This window comes from Apostichopus japonicus, chromosome 6, assembly GCF_037975245.1.
Source record: "Apostichopus japonicus isolate 1M-3 chromosome 6, ASM3797524v1, whole genome shotgun sequence".
NCBI lineage: Eukaryota > Metazoa > Echinodermata > Holothuroidea > Aspidochirotida > Stichopodidae > Apostichopus > Apostichopus japonicus.
Window position 1 is genome coordinate 12,350,746 of NC_092566.1, and position 17,733 is coordinate 12,368,478.

Here is a 17,733-nt window from a genome sequence, read left to right on the forward strand (position 1 = left end):
ACGCGTAAGCCGACATCTTCAGACGATCGGCTCACCTGTTACCAGCATGGAACCAAAATGAAAGCTCATGATGAATGTAAATTTGAAACGCAGTTTGCCTCAACCGGAAAAAACGGGAAAAAAAACGAAAAAGTTTGAATACCCGAGCCTGAAATTCAATGTAACCAATTGCTCCCTAGACAAGCTAGCAGCCATTGCAGCAGTACTTTTACAGTGATCATAGACAGGCGAGGCGTTCGGCTTTGCTATAGTTACAAACGCGAATGTAAACACATTGCAAGTATAGGCTAGGCAAAGTCGGAAAAACGGGGGGGAGTAGGAAAAACGGAAGTAAAAAGTCAGAAACGAGGGGGGGGGAGGCAGTAAAACGAGAAAAAAAAACGGGAAAAAAAAGATAATTATCATGGCCCTATTAAGCTGCCATATGTATCAGCTTTTTCTTTTGAGAAGTTTAATGTCACATTTTATTCCAACTCTACCACTACATTTCAAACGGCTACTGGGGCTTTAATAAGAGCAGAAGTATGTACAGTACATACAAGTATGTACAATACAAGTATGTATGCAGTGTATGCACTCTCTCTTCTGTTGGAGTTGAGGTACATAATAAATGTGGGCGGAGCCTAGATTCCTAATACGGCAATTGTTGCGCAATATTTGCGCTAGCGTTCTAGGAAAAAAATACTCGCCTCCCGTGGGAGCCGCCATGTTTGCTGTTTTCTACAAAGAGTGCACTCAGAACCCATGGCTCATTGGACAATTCGTATCACATGATACAAGATATCTCACTGGCGCACGACTTTTGAACGTAACACGGCAGCTTTCTTAACATTCGCAATAAAAAATATAGTTGGATCTTTCGAGCGGCATTGCGAAAAAAAGTGCAGGAAAGCACATGGAGAACTTTTGAATCATTAATCCTCGTAAATTCATGTATTCAATGCTGTAGAGAAATATTAGTTCCGCAGTTGCTGGAACGAAAAAAGCGAAAATCGACTTTCAGCTGATGGCCTTTAATTATCGTAAATGATATGAGCAGACGACATTGATTTTGTACACAAATCTTGTCGGCTTACTACTACTAGTACTAGTCACCTTGGTCATCCATAGTCGCACATAGAAGATTGAGATTTTTCGGTCATGTAGCAAGATCCCAGGAGGACGCTCCAGCAAAGGTTGCTTTAAGAGAAGCATTAAGACATACTGCTAAACCAGTAGGAAGGCCCGTGACTACCTTGCTTGGAAAAATAAAGTCGCAATTTAAGGACGTTAACATTAATAATTTCGAGGAAGCAATAAACCTTGCACAAGATCGTGATACGTGGCGGAGGTTAATCACTGAGCATGTCGGATAGACGAGAATCAACTTACTACTTATACTACTAGTATACTACTGTACTAGTACCAGTGAGAAGTTGGCTGATATTTTTAAGAAATACTGCAAAAATAGAGATCATGCCGTGACGCGTTGCCGGGGTGTAGCAGCATGTCTGAAAATGGTTTCCAAAGGGTAAGCTTTCCAAGTGACAGAAGGGAGAATTTGTCGGTAAAGTTGGGAACTGCTGGATGAAGGTCGATAGGAACAGCTGTAACTTGTAAGGTGTAACGTTATGACTAACTTGCATTAGGCCTAGCCTATGCCCTATACGTTTTAACGTAGTCAAACATTGTGAATTGTGAGGTATAGGCCTAGGCCTAGGCCCTTATGTAACTGAAGTAATATACTTCATATATACGAACGTGCATAATGTCACTTACAATATAAATAAAGTAGGTTAAGCTGGTAGCCATATTTCAGGAGAAACTGTGTTAGTAACAAGGCCAAACTTTACATATTACAATTATTTCGTCCTTTACTATACTTAGCTGAAAGAATATGCTGTTGACTTTGCGATGTAGGCTAAAGAAGATTAATATTAATAAGGCTATAGTATAGGTTAAGCCTTGAACCTATTACCAGCAATCTGCTGGTCTACGTACTGTAGGCTGGCTCTAAAACAAGTTGCTATATCATTCTCTAACTTGGGCCTAGGTTTGACACTATTGTAGCATGGTATACACATATAGTTGTATAATGCTAACACAGATATTCCAAGATTCTTACATGGAATTCCCCACATTAGTGCTAACTAAGTTTAACTGTAGGGTTAAGCAAAGTTATTGTTACACTGGGAAGTGCCATTTGACCGGGGGCGGAGGGGGGATGGGGGGAGACACTGAAAAGAGAGAGTAATGTCAAAGATGTTATTTCAGAGATCCTGTTACAGTCACAAACTTTATTGTTTTCTCTGCCAGTAAATAGAAAGAAACTTGAATATAATATATAAACTACGTTTACTAGCCAAAGTGCATGTGCACTCCCTATTTCTTGTGAAGTGCACAGACCAATAAAATAGTGAAACATGAACATGTATAAATGGTTGAAAAAAGGGGATAATAATCAGTTTTAAGAAAATGGTTCAATGTCTGTTGTTGTCCCAAGTGACTAAACAACCATCATGTTTGGATGATTCTTACGTTTTCTTCGTAGGGCAGGGGAGGGCTTGTGCCCATATACCCTCACCACCTTTAAAGGGATCATCCCCAACAATAGCACCTAAAGAAATGTGAATGACATGCATAGCACCGGTCCTGTGCACATACACTGAAAAACCTTACATGTTTTCTGCGAATAACACATGTTATCTGCATTTAACTAGGGTTGGGATAATTTGTGAACCTTTGAGATCTCCTTCCACATCACAGGAATGCAATATATAGCAACATTATATCCATTTGCCACATCAGTGGAGAGAATATGCTGTAGAATGATATTGGGTTGAGCACCGCTAATAATACAATTTCTACCCATGTCCATATAGATTCTGAAAATTACAAATTCAAATTACAAATTCAAATTACAAATTCCAATACAATAGAGAAACCTTTAAACATGATATAGGGTTCCATGCTTACAAAACACTTACAGCCTGGAAACAAAAAAGATGCTTGCTTGCTTACATAATTAGGATTTAACAAATGGCTCCTCTAGTACACAACTGACGGTGACTTCCTACATTAAAATTGTAACCATGCTGATGATAAGGTTGGCTTAGCTGATATATTCTATTACTACTGTGCATTACATGAGGTATCCACATATTGTAAATTTGTCCTCCGACTGGAGCATGGGGGTGAACCACAGATTTTGCTTTTGGATATTTACTTTGGTCCCACATATGCCTGTATTTCTGTTGTGGGCATTACCAATATTTGACACATAACACTCTCGATTTTGAACATTGACAGCAGTTTCAATTTGGGCCGGAGATCCCAGTCTGTCGCAAGTCGTAAGTCAAATATCACTTACAGTAGGCGTGCGATCGCGATGAGATCTTCTGATAACTTTGCCATGTGAGTCATTATGGTCAATGTCATTCGGTTCTAGGGCAATGTCATCTAAAGTGTGCCCTCACCTGTACTTGCAATACAATTCCTCATCACTGTCAGAGTCACTTTGATGATCACTAAGATCTTCCTCCATGAATTGCTGAGCTTTAGTATTATGTAGTGGCTGCTGATGTTTAGTAGTCTCAGTTTGCATTGGAGTGATTGGGAGATAATTCTGCAACCCACCGATGTCCTGGGGTGTTGAGTCTAGCAGTTGTCAAAATATAAGTCAGAGGGTTACTGTCAGTATAAACAGTAAAGTGGGTACAGCAGATAGTCATGAAAGCAATCAGTGATGGCCCATATAAGAGCTGAAAACTCTAGATAACCTAAATGTAAATGGTAGTTCTTTTCTGCCAGTGTCAAGGTTCGGGACCCAAAGGCTATTACTCTTAATCTCCCAGCCTGTAATTGATATAGTACACCCACCACCCAATCCTTTATCAGATAAATCTGTGTGCAGTACATACGGCTGAGTGAAATTAGGGTATGTCAGAACTGGGTGACATGTTTTGTGGTCAATCAAAGTCTCCATGGGTATGTTGATGTTTTTGGGTCCACACAAGTTGACACAACCTTCTGTTTTGAGGAAAGTTGGGGTATGTTACTCCTTTTTGCTGTTTTTGTCTGGGGGTTTACCCTCATCCTTTCTTGATGACCCCTGTAACTGATAGAGTGGACCCTGCAATATGTGAGAAGTTCGGGATATAGAGCTACGATAATACCAACCGAGGCCTAGTATTTGTCTCAAATCTCTTACTGTAGATGGTGGTTTCCTTTTAAGTGAGACCACTGCCCTTATTTCTTCTGGGTCCATAAGTTGTAAACCTCCAATATGATTCTAGCCAGATATCGTACCTCTCTTTGGAACATCTTACACTTTGCTGGTTTAAGGGTTATACCCTTCTCTTGTAAGCTTTTCAGAACTACTTGTACTCTATCTCTCTCTACATGTTAATCAAAAGTGGGTGCAAAGACTAAAATCTCATCCAAATACACTGTACTGTACCTACATCTGACAACTCCCCTAGTGAAGAAACTATGTACCTTTGGAAAACAGCTGGAGCATTCTTAAATCAATGTTGCTTAAACCCAAACTTAATACCTTACATATATGGGGAACACCTTGTGAGAAACAGCAATGAGCGTGAGGATACCTTAGGGGTAACAGTGAGGATGAAGATACCTTGTGAAGAACAATGGTGCTAGCATGTATACATGTTGTGTTTTAATTATTCCTTAAATAACCAATTGGACACTTAATTAAATGAATGACGTTTTTCAGGTTTGTGTTGTTTAACCCTGATTTGCTGTAGCTCAACTGTCTATATACTTGAAAGGCTTTTAAGCTGTTCCATGGGCAAAAAATAAGATGATTGTGGTGTAAAAGAAACACTAATTAAGTTCAAAGTGAAACTACATACCTTCCATGAAATTATGAATCAAGGAGAAAATGATTACTTAGCATCAAGTCAAATAAAGGTGTAAAAGTTAGGAACTACAAGGTTAGTTAGGATATATTGATGCCTTCAAACCAATGAGTTTTTGGCTAAATATTATATATATATATATATATATATATATATATATATATATATATATATATATATATGCAATGTTTGATCTCTAGAGTAAGGCAAAATATGTCACCAAAAACAGAACTAGTATTGTTCGATACAGGTGACAAACGCCTACAGTGGAATTACGATCTTCCTTTCCGGTTTCGAACCTCTGGACATACAATCAGCGTCCATAGCCTAGTGGTTAGGGTGTCCGCGTACAGAGCGGGAGGCCCGTGGTTCGAATCCCGGTGGAGGCTGAAAGTTTTTTCACTGTTCTTGATTTTCCAACTCATTACGATTTTCATTTTTTATATATATATATATATATATATATATATATAGGGTATATATTATATAATCTGTACAAAAAATTATTATTCGCATTGTAGGAGCTAATAAATAGATATGAGTACCAGTGTAGCTTGTGTGGTACAGTGGTACAGAAATTAAATTGCATATAAATATACCTGAATGCATCTAATTTGCAGCCTAAAGTAGATGCCTTCATTGCTATTAGAAGTCAAACAATAACTTTTATTGAGGTTTCATACTGGAATATGAAAATTCACATTTATTGATGCTGTCATATTGTATGAGTGCCAGGATACCTTGTGGGGTACAGACAGTGAAATAAAAAGGTCAATCTGTCTTTCAAGAACTAAAGCCTTCTACCTAGCAAACAGTAGAAATTCCTTGATATGAACTAATGACCAGGTATGGCCAGTCCTATGCAGTGCCTTGTTAGACATTTCAAAGTGTGGATGTGAGGAATATAAATGATTGAATGCCAAAGAAAGAGCTTCTATTTATATTGCCAATAAACATCTCATTTTCTGATGTCCCATTTAAAAGCAATAGCTCTAAAACTTGAGGGCTGTCTAACCTCATAAGATATTAATTTGAGAAAAGCTTCAAGGATTTTTCAGCCTATGTAGCATTTGGGGCACCAAGGGTTTGGGATGACAAGATAGATTTGGGGGGAAAACCGTCTTGATGCACCTCTCTCTTCTCCCCCTCCCCACCTTGCCACTGACCATATGCACATTACCATTTTGAATTTTACTAAATTCAGTCCTCCAGTACAGTGGTGATACTACCCCAGTGGTCTGTGCAAAGGAGATTGGGGGGAGCTGTGAGGCATTGCCAACCCCCCCTCCCGCGAAGGAAAAAGACATCAAAGAATTATTCTATTCTCTATCCCTGTATTAGACAATCTTTTTCAATCAGTTCTTTTTTGATATCTTGACAGGGAGAGGAGTGTTTGCAACAAAGCAATTCAGGCAAGGTGAATTCTTGCTGGAATATAGGGGAGAAATCATTTCTCCGGAGGAGGCATCGTGAAGAGTGAGAACCAAGGAAGATGGCAACACCGTCATGTACTGTTATTAGATTGGTGGAACTATAGATCGGTAAGTTAGTAAGTTTTCTTCCCATTTACAGTATATTGTTTTTATTTTCTTCAAGGCTATTCACACAACATCAACAAATTTAAACATGTACATAGTAAACAATGGAAATTCCTTGATAAATTAATGGAAATGACAGCGATAATCTGTACATTTAATTTATTATTCCCATTGTAGGACCTTATAAATATGATATGAGTACCAGTGTAGCTTGTGGGGTACAGAACTGAAATATGATATAAATGTACTGTACCTTAATTCATCTAAGTTGCAGCCTAAAGTAGATGCCTTCATTGCTATTAGAAGTCAAACAATAACTTTTACTGAGGTCTTGTACTGGAATATGAAAATTCACCCATTGATGCTATATTCTGGTCATATTGTATGAAGGCCAGGCAGGGATGTAGCTAAGGCCTGATTATTATTGGGGTGTAGTAGCTGAAATTCCAACTGGATGGGTTTTGAAGCCAGAAAATTCAGACTGCTGCCTGGTACCCCCCCCCCCCCCACGTAACTTGTCAACAATACAGTCAGTCAGACACCCCATCTTTTGCGACTGCACTTTTAATCTGAACTTTTCTCGGTACATTTGCACCCACTGGCCCTCACTTCACAAACTAATTAATCACTCTGGTTAAGCAGGTAAGCAACTGAGTATAAGTTATCTGCTTGAAGGCTACGTAGACTAATAACTACAAAAGCTATGTTAGTGTAACAAAGGGGAAACCTTTCTTTTTTTCAACAAATTATATTCGACGACATAGTGAATTACCAAAAAGTAACAATCTGCCTATTATCTTCGTCAAGGACCAATAGAGTTCTTAGAAATAAGTATAAAAACATACGGTTAAAACATACAGTTTTCAGTGGTTGCGGTTCTCACGTAGGCCTTTATATAAATTTGATATGGCTAAATTCGGTGGTGATATACGCCAACCCGTATTAACTAATAACCTGATATTTAACTCTGCTCTAAGATGAATAGGCAAAGTTCGCAGATAAAACAAAGTTCTACAACCGTGACTGAAACTAGTAGTGTTTTCTTGGCAGTCATGTGCACATAAAATAGCTGTAAAGGGCGCTAATATTAAATTTTAGTCAGTCTGACTCTGCCAATGTGAAACCGTAGCCAAGAAATATCCCTAGGGCGGGGAGGAAATATCCCTAGGGCGGGGAGAACATACTTAGTATCGCCTAAATGTTACATGCACCAAATTATTTACCCAATAATTTTTAAAGAATGTACAACCTTAGATGGTGGTAAAATCGAGAGATTTCTCAGCATCATATGATTTCTCAGCCACTGTACAATTGAGATAATCAGTTGTAACTAGTTAAACCTAGAGCCTAGGGCCCAATGGAAGTTGGAAAAGCTGATACTTTGAGGAATATAACTTGTACAACAAAAAATGAAGGAAATCATCCAGAAGTTAAATTTTAGGCCAATCCCAGAACACTTTTTTCACTGCTCAAACCTTAGTTATTTGATGTAAACCTAATACCTTTTTTTATTATTTTATGGTCATTACATCTGAGGAAGATTATTGTCTACTACTAAGCTATACATTATTATGTGGGCCCGATTCCGCAAACAAAATAACAACTGAACTATTTCTATAAAATATATTCTAGTCTAAATTTGGCCAAAGTAGTCTTACACTTATCTTTTAAAACTGTATAAGATGTAATTGTCTGAATAATAAAATATGAACCAATTTTGGCAAAGATTAAAGAGTTCAGTGATACGTACTGTAATGGTTACAACTACTATACTGACTAGCATTTAGTGTTTTAATTGTATACCATAGAGACAATATACCAGCGACATAGCCAGAAAATTGCAAGGGGGGAGCACATTTTGCAATTGATATAGATGAGGAGTCTAAGGGGAGGGTGTGCCCCCCTCCCGTTTGAGACATTTTCAAACAATTGAAGGTCATTAGATGGGATCTGGTGCAATGTTTTGCCAGTTTCATCATTACCATATTATCAGCAGATGTTTCCAGTTTTAATTATGCTTTTACATGTTCATTTACATACTGTATTATATCAGAAAGACAAGCATAGCTCTTTTACAATTTTTCCAGTAGGATGATTCTTGTTTATTGTCCAATGTCTGGACTTGAATACATTTGATGAACTTAACTAATGGAAAATATAAACTTTCATATTTAGCAGTGTCATAATTATTTACAGGAAGCTTGTATCACGTACAATTACTAGCTTAGCTTCATAACATGCTGTTCGTGAACAACTAATGACGAATCAAAGAAAGGATGAGAACGCACGTTGACATCGCCGATGTGCAAACGATTCATGACTCTCCATCCAGTGCGGTTAGGTAGGTGTGAAGTTAGATACTTATTCCTTGTTCCTCGTTCGAAATTCGCGAATGAGTAACTGCTATGCAGTTACTTATTCGACAATGGTATCGACGTAACACCCATGGCAAGACGAAAGCTTTCTTACAAGAATGTTCAGCATTGGTCGTGGAAAGAGGTTTATCTATGGGTCATTTGAACTCTAATGACAATGTAGAAGGGTACCATAATGCGTCTTGCCCGGTCCAAAGAGTTCTTGACCAATTAAAGTGACCACTAAATCAACTTTTTTTAAATGAATGTAACAGGAACTGAAAAAAAACCCATTTAGGACAAAAGCACAACCAGCATGCCTTGGACCACCTGTAACCAATGGGTCATATGAATTTAAATGACCACTAAATCATACTTCTTTAATGAGTGTAACAGGAACAACGAAAAAGCTTTGGGCCCTAATTTAAGCAGCACGCCTTGGATCACCAAACCGATGGGTAACATGAACTCTTGCCATAGGTGTTAAGTCGATATCATTTCGAATAAGTAACTGAATGCAGTTACTCATTCGCGAATGTCGAACGAGGAATAAGTATCTAACTTCACACCGGTGGTAGGCTATATGTATTTTATTACGCAGTGGCCAACTGTAGGCTGGTAATAGGCTATAGGCTAAATTTAGCTTATTGCATCTGCCAAACTAAGTAGCTGAATCGGTAGGCCTGAATGTTCCTACGATTATAGTTAACGGAGCTGATCAATATTCAAGATCAAAAGAGCACTCACAAAATACCATGCAAAAACTCAACAGTTTTTAACATTTTTTCCACACTGAAATGGGGGGGGGGGGGGCAGTTGCTCCCACTGCACCCCCTGGCTACGTCCCTGATATAAACTGAACTTACTTGAAGCTAGCAAACAGGGTCAACCCACCAAATAGCAAAATTAGTACATAAATTAACCAAATTGAAGTATTTTTAAATTGGAGTATTTTTGTGAGTACATTCAAAATCATACAAAGTTTTGTATAGTTGGAGTATAAGGATCGCAAGATACAATTTCTCAAAGTGGCAAGTAAAACATGGTAAATATGACTGATTATAGGTCAATACTGAGCGAAATTTTCAATTTTTAGGTCGTTCACAATCACAGAAATATATGAATAGGCCTAGGTAAATTCGAGTCCGACAGTCGGAATATCCGACTGTCGCACCTCATTTTTCCAACTATCGTCAGTTTTACCAAGATTGGGGGAATGAGACACCCCCACAACCCCCACCCCCCTCTAGTGAAGTCCCTGGTGCCAGGATACCTTGTTGGGTACAGACAATGAAATAAAATGTCAATATGGCTTCAAGAACTAAAACCTACCTTGCAAACAATGGAAGTTCCTACTGTATGTATGAATTCATCGAATTGACATCGGTAATCTGTACAGAAAATTCGTTACTCCCATTGTAGGAACTAATAAATATGATATGAGTACCAGTGTAGCATGTGGGGTAATACTTAAATGGCATATATACCCTAACATATCTAAGTTGCAGCCTAAAGTAGATGCCTTCATTGCTATTTGAAGTCAAACAATAACTTAAGTGTTTTATACTGGAATATGAAAATTCACCTATTGATGCTGTATTCTGGTCATATTGTATGAATGCAAGGATACCTTGTTGGATCCAGACAGTGAAATAAAATGTCAATATGGCTTTCAAGAACTAAAACCTTCTACCTTGCAAACAATGGAAGTTCCTTGATATGAATTTATCGAATTGACAGCTGTAATCTGTACAGTAAATTTATTACTCCCATTGTAGGAACTAATAAATATATGAGTACCAGTACCTGTGTAGCAACTTTCATCCCCAAACTTGTTCGCGCGCGTCTTGATATTTTGTATACTGTATAATATATATATATATATACATACATATATATATACATACATATATATACATACATATATATATATATACATACATACATATATATACATTTCTATATATATATATATATATATATACATTATATATGAAAAATCCAGAACAGTGAAAAAACTTCCAGCCTCCACCAGGATTCGAACCCGGGCCTCCTGTATGTCCAGAGGTTCGAAACCGGTAAGGAAGGTCGTAATTTCACTGTAGGCGTTTGACACCTGTATCACCTGTATATATATATATATATATATATATATATAAATAGCACTGGATTGGTATGAATGTTTACTTCTCCAAGTTGGTGCTTAGGTTTACCTGAGGTGAAATGATTGGATCAACTTGAAATTTAACATCAGTATACCTTAAGGTACTAAGACTGCATATCAGTCGTTAAAAAGTTGCTACCTACTTTTTGGGTCATTTGGCAAGGAAAAATTCAATTGGTTAAACCCTTACGGTAAACCTAAGTCTTGCTCTCAAAGTATATCACCCAGTTGGTATATAAGTTTACTTGACGTACAGGCATCCGTAGTTTTCTTGACAGCGGCAGTAGCCTGTATTCAGTGTATACGCTGTACACTGTGTACACTGTATACGCCAGGGCTAACGCTAAAGCATACGCATAGGCTGCATTGCATGCAACCCAATAACAGTTTCGGCTAAGATGATGTGTAGTATCTGTTCCCTCTCGATGCAAGGGGACGGGCTTGAGATCGGGTCAGTCGTTCGGTAGTTTGGTTTTCGTGCCCAGGTTCTTTCCTTGTTGACTTATTCTTAAAAAAGTACCGTTAACACGAAAACGTCTCACCAACAACTTCAGGTAAGGTCCATGAGATTAGTCAATAAAGTTTGGTGATATTAATAACGTTGATATTATAACGTTGTTGCATACAGCTTCACGTAATTTGTTCATACCCATATTCCAATACTATAGTCTAGACTAGCTTCTAGCCTAGCTTCTAGCCTAAAACTTGTAAGGCCTAGCCTACGTTCGGCTGTAGCCTAGGGCCATAGTCCAAGTCCTAACACTACCTTAGCATTGGGTCAAGGGTAAACTGGTCTGTAGTTTGAGCTACAAATTAATACCAACTGCCAGAGAAATTAGATTTCAAGTAGGTCAGCTTAACTTCTTAGCCTACTGTGCATGTATGTATCATATATGGCCTTAGATTTTGCTGGACAATAATGTTACTGTGCATTGCCCTAATCATGACCAGATACTGTAGCATGGTGGGCTCATAATTGACGCACTTAAGGATTTGATCAATGATATCAATCAAGTAAAAATCCAAATTACTCAACTGTATGTGTTTTTCATATGTGTAGTTCCTCAGAAAGGTTCTGATGTCAAAATATTTAAGGTTCTGTGCTTATGCACCGTACAATTGAGCAGAATTTGACCACAAAATGTCTGCCGTGTCAAGTTCTTTCATACCCCTAAATTGACACATTCGTCGATAAGCTAACTGTAGTGTAGGCCTTAGTATACATCCATTGACTTTAGATGCTGTTTGCTATGCTCTGAGCCTCTAAGCTCAGACAGGTCAGGTCCCAGAGAGTAGTGTTATCATATTGAGGTAATGTTGGGTATTTTTAGGGTGTAAGATTTCCAAATGGCCAAAAAACGTGCAAAACTGGGGCGAGGGTGTTAAAAGCTTAAAAAATACCACAATTTGGTCAGCAAATACCTCAAATGGATTCAAACTCATGAAATATATAATTCTGCTTGACTGCAAAAAAGTTTAGGTGGCCTGCTGTATCGTTGCTAGTAATAATTAAAGGTGCGTCAATTACGGGGGTGCGTCAATTATGAAGCCTTTACTATACTGTACAGTAGCTATGCCTAGATTATTAGAGACTGAAGTCACCATGCGAATGTAACTTACAAGTAGCCTGTATTGAATAAGACATGCTATAATTGCTAGAACTTTTCAAAAAGTTCTTGGAAGTCTTTACTCTCCAAAATATTCTCAGACATTCTAAACACCACTGTACTGTAAGATGTCTGAATATCCCAGTGAGGGTATCAATAAAAACAGTTAAAGGATATAATACTTGAAAATCCAGCATCAAATTTGGGCCAATGCAGAATACCTTTAATCTAAGTCTCTCAAGTGATGCATTGTGTTTCTTTTGTGTCTTATTTATAACTAGCCAAAATTTGTACAAAATAGCAATGCCATGCGTCCAAAAAGTTATTGAGTCAGTACAGTTCCATAATGTTACTGTTACAAAAGCAGAGTGCACCTAATTAAAAGTTAACATCCTCCAAAAATCTATATAACACAAAAATTTGATGAAGCCTTCTATCCCCTCCCTTGCATATAAGTCATTTTGTTAAGTCTATTTAGATCCATAAGTAATACCAAGTTGACTAAATGTGCAATATTCAGTGTTAAAGATCTGAGCTCTGTATTGGCCCAAAATATATTGGAGAGAAGTGTACAATAAAAATTGAAATAATGCACATCTACACTCTGACCATTTGATATTTATTTGATTGGCACTGTTAATGTTTTCTCAGACAAATTTGATGATCAACATTCTCAAGATGAATGACAACAGCCCACTATCCAAGGGAATAACACTGTACGATGTAGCTGCCATGCAGTGAAAAAGTCAATGTTGGAACGGTAGCAATCATAGCTAGAGCACAGATGCCGTCTGGGACAGACTGATGTGGTGACCTACTGCATCATTGACAGCAAAATGGAAGATATTTTCTGAATTAACCAAAAAGTAAGTTAATATTCTGTAGGTTTGACATCGCATAAACTTGATACCATAGGACTCTATTATCTCAAATACGAGTAACATCTGAGGTAATTTATTCCAAAGTTATGGAATGAAGAAAGAAACAATCAGAAGGGATGAAAACTTTTGTATGATCTGGTTAATGTGGTGGTATCTTTTCCTCTATCTCCATAGTATTTAACTACACTAGAGCTATATCCACTCTTAAAGGTCAATGCAGGACAACACCAAATTGTCAGGTTAGGTCCACATAAAATGTACATGTATATTTAAATTTTGAAATCTTTACAATTGGTAAAGCTTAAATGACTTGCAACTTTTAAAAGCACTTGCTATGGTAGGGAGCTGTTTCAGCTCCAATTGAATGCATGGCTGCATAAATAAAATGTGTAATGTTGTATACAAGGCAAGATGAATCAAGAATTAATGGGCCCAATATGGGATGGATAAACGAATTGAAATTTACAGTGAAAATAGTATATATGAAAGGTTGTGAGATGATTAAAATATTGGCTGATTTACAGGAGATTTAGTTTTGTAAAGCAGTTCATTGTTTTCTTCATTTGTAGAGTGTGAGGTCATGTGAGGTCTATGCGGTAATCGCAAAACATTCCAAGCTATATTGCGTGCTGTAATTGGGACCAAATCAGCATATCTTTAAGAGAAAGCTTTTCTTTTTGTACCAACAGATGGATAGATCTACAGGCTGATACAGCAAAGGATATGCCCTAATTAGAAATGCCAGGCAAGATTATCACACATTTTACAGTGGGTGAATACAATCATCAACCAAGCTTTTCATCATGCTGTACATAGTGGTATAGCTCCTTGTTGGGCTTATCAATTAAAAGCTTGCATAGAAGCCGATGCCAAGCAAAGCAAAAGTATGTCCTGTAAATCGCGAAGTAGATTCACACGTCTCGTGTATATCCTCTGGGACACAGCACATCTTTCAATGGAGTTAGGGAGTTGCTGGGAATAGTTGTTGGATTGGTACAGTAATATAGTATTTGCTTCACATAAATGCAGAGCAGTAACAGAAAACTAACTAGTTCCAGGATATGTTACACTGTTACACCATATAAAAGATAGAGGAAATTAATATTATAAGCTTCAAGCAGACAGAACCAAGAGAATGCAGACCAGTCTTCATGGGAAGTCTTCTACATATTTAACTGTATAAATGGACTCATTCTTTTGCAATATACTTCTTGAAATGTTTTAGTTTGGTGACATTGTGGCACCACATGTTTTTGTAAGTATTAGGGAACATTTGCAGCTGCTTGTCAAGAACATGGAACTTGTTATACAACTGATATTGTGGTAATTTGTATTGGTTACGGTATTAGATACAGCCTATACTGGTAAGTCTAGATAAATACTTGAGGTATAAGTTAGTTCCCAAAATGTTTCTCATGTATGAGAGAGGTCAGTAAATTGAGGTCATGAAATAGTGCAAGTATCCTGGTTTATGTGAAATAAATCTTGTGGAAAATATAAACTGGGATTGAAAATGCAATCAACTGCTTGAATATGATTGTACAATTTTTATTGTGTCTCGTCTTTTAATATCATGCTAATCTCCACTACTGTATGTGTTTGGTAATAAGCCAGATTTCTGGGTAGAAGTTTAAAAAAACAAATCGTCAACAATTTTTGATGAATTTTAAGCAATCACATTCACTGCCTATATCTCTTTTTATGTTTTAGGTCAGCAACACAGTATACTGTACAGTAGTGTACAGAAAGGGACACTTTCTGTTGTATTCCTGATCAATTGAAAATTGTTTGTTGTTTGACTGTTTGTAGCAGTATTCCTCTGAGGAGTGAAAAAAAATTAAACATACAGTGAACAGTTCCAACTGTGCATGCATTTATACATTACTTAAATTATGTTCTGATGCAATTCATTTAATATTCACTGTCGATTTTAGTTTAAAACTGCCAGTATACCATTAGTTCCTGAGCCATAATTTTTTTGCTTTAAAAATCTGGCTTTGAGTGTATAGTATTTTGTCAAAAACATAAAAGTGGAGGGGCTGCTTATCATCATTCCCTGAACAGGCTTTACCCAATTTGTTAACTATAATGGTAACATATCAAAATGTCTGGGGGACTTGCCGCAGTGCTGACAATTTTCAAATATTTCCATGGTTCCACCAGGGATGTTAGAGATGGACAAACAACATTTGAGCTTTCTTTAACATTTGGTTCGTGCCGACATTAATACTGTTTTTGGTCCAATACTAATACCTAAATAGGGTGACAGGACAAAATCCCCCGGACAAAATCCCCCTGGACAAAATCCCCCTGGACAAAATCCCCCTAGGACAAAATCCCCCCAAGCCAAAATCCCCCCAGGACAAAATCTCCCCAAGCTATAAAAAATCCCATCAATTCTTTACAAAAATGTGTCATCCCGGTCCCCGGTATCGTCATCCGGTACCGTAATCTGGTACCGTCATCCGGTACCCTCACCGGTATCTCCATTGGTACTCTCAGTGGTACTCTCAGTGGTTCCCGGACCAGTACTCCGACCATACCCCGACCGGTACCCTAATAGTGAGCCTGACAGTTACCCACACCGGTACCCCTCCCTGACCTGTACCCCGGCCGGTACCTCGACCGGTACCTCGACCGGTACCCCGACCGGTATCCCAACTGGTATCCTGAAAGGCACCCTGACACGTACTCTGACACGTACCCTTACTAGTACTGGTACAATGAACAGTACTTTGACCAGTACCTTGACTGGTCCCTTAAATGTCACACCATGGAGCTATATCCCATGGCCACACTAACAGGTAGCCTCGCAATTACCCTCAATGATCTCCCGACCAGTCCCCTGACCAGTACCCTAACCAGTACACTGAGTGGAACCCTGACCGGTAGAGTGACCAGTATGATGACCGGTACCCTGACCAGTCACATGACCAGTACCTTGACCGGTACCCTCACAGGTACCCTAACAGGAGCCCTCACAGTTACGCTTGCCAGTACCCTGACTGGTACCCTGACCAGTCCCCTGACTGGTACCCTAACCAGTGCAATGTCCCATGCCTTGACTGTCACACCTGGGCCATCCCTGGTTGTTGCAGGCAGGCTTTGTATGGGTCAGGGGGATATTGTCTGGGGGAATTTGTCCGGGGGGATTTTGTCCTAGAACCCCTAAATAGCACTCAAAACGGATAATGGTACCAGACTGTACCTGTACGTTGTGTGCTAGATTCATACGATGTCAAAAGGCTAGAACATGCACTGTAATACTGTTATCAGTCGTCAGTAGGTATATGCCACACTCATCTCATATCAGTCTTTGTTTCTAATGTCATAACAGGCAGTGGCGGAGCGTCCATACAGTCAGAGGGGGGGGCGGACTCAAATGGAAAGCTGGCGCCCTTTTCAGCTATTCACCACTTTTTACTTATTCACGATTATTTACTTTTTTATTGCGCTCTCATCTACCTATTGACATTTGTCACATTTTGTTGGCGATGACACCTATACCTAAAGGGTCATTTCCGGCGATATAGGGAAAAATTTCTGTACGCTCTGCGCCAACCTGTGGTGGCGCTCCGCTTAGATAAAGTCGAAAGCGCCCATACAGACTATTCTCGCCCCCTCTGACCAATACCCCTAGCTCCGCCACTGGCTCCCAATCATTCTTCCCCATCAATCCATCTAGTATCCCCCCCCCTTTCCCAACCGAACCTTGTTTGTTAAAGGATTATCTAATGATTATAGAGACACTTATTCTAATGTTAAATCAGCAAAGAGCAAGCAATAATGATTTTATCACTAAGATTTTAATTTCTTAGTTACACAGTCATTTAACTTCCCACTCAATTCTACACTCCCTGATACTCTTCCATCCCAATGTAGGAAACTTCACCGTTACACGCAGCACGCAACGATCTTTGTTCTACTTTATTGATCGTTACTGAGTCTTTCAACTTAAAGCATATTTTTTTCCAAATAAATTAGTGAAAGTTACACAGTTTTAAGTAATAAATTAGAAGCATCTCTTTGTTAAAGCATTGTATTATCGGCCTATAGTCTTCCGATAAGCGTAACTTAGGGTTGAAAGAAATCAGTGAGAGCAGGCAGTAATGATATTAACTTCCATATATATATTTTCAAATCTCTTATTGAATGAATTATCAGCCCCCCTGGTTACATCGTCATTTATCCTTCCCCATCCTGCCCTACCCTTCTTCACCTCACACACTCCGCTCTATAGGGTTAAAAGAAATCAGCGAGAGCAGGCAGTAATGAAATTCACTTACATCAATGGATTTTTTAAAATCTCATTTAGGACAAATTATTAGGT

General features: G+C 38.4%; 1 long non-coding RNA gene across 1 annotated transcript; it reads left to right on the forward strand.

The window, feature by feature from the left end:
* The first annotated feature begins 10,919 nt into the window (after nucleotides 1-10,919).
* On the forward strand, nucleotides 10,920-15,679 carry LOC139969012 (uncharacterized). The gene is made up of 3 exons (XR_011793618.1): nucleotides 10,920-11,469; nucleotides 13,174-13,388; nucleotides 14,093-15,679. It is a non-coding gene; the product is annotated as an uncharacterized lncRNA (long non-coding RNA).
* The last annotated feature ends 2,054 nt before the right edge of the window (nucleotides 15,680-17,733 follow it).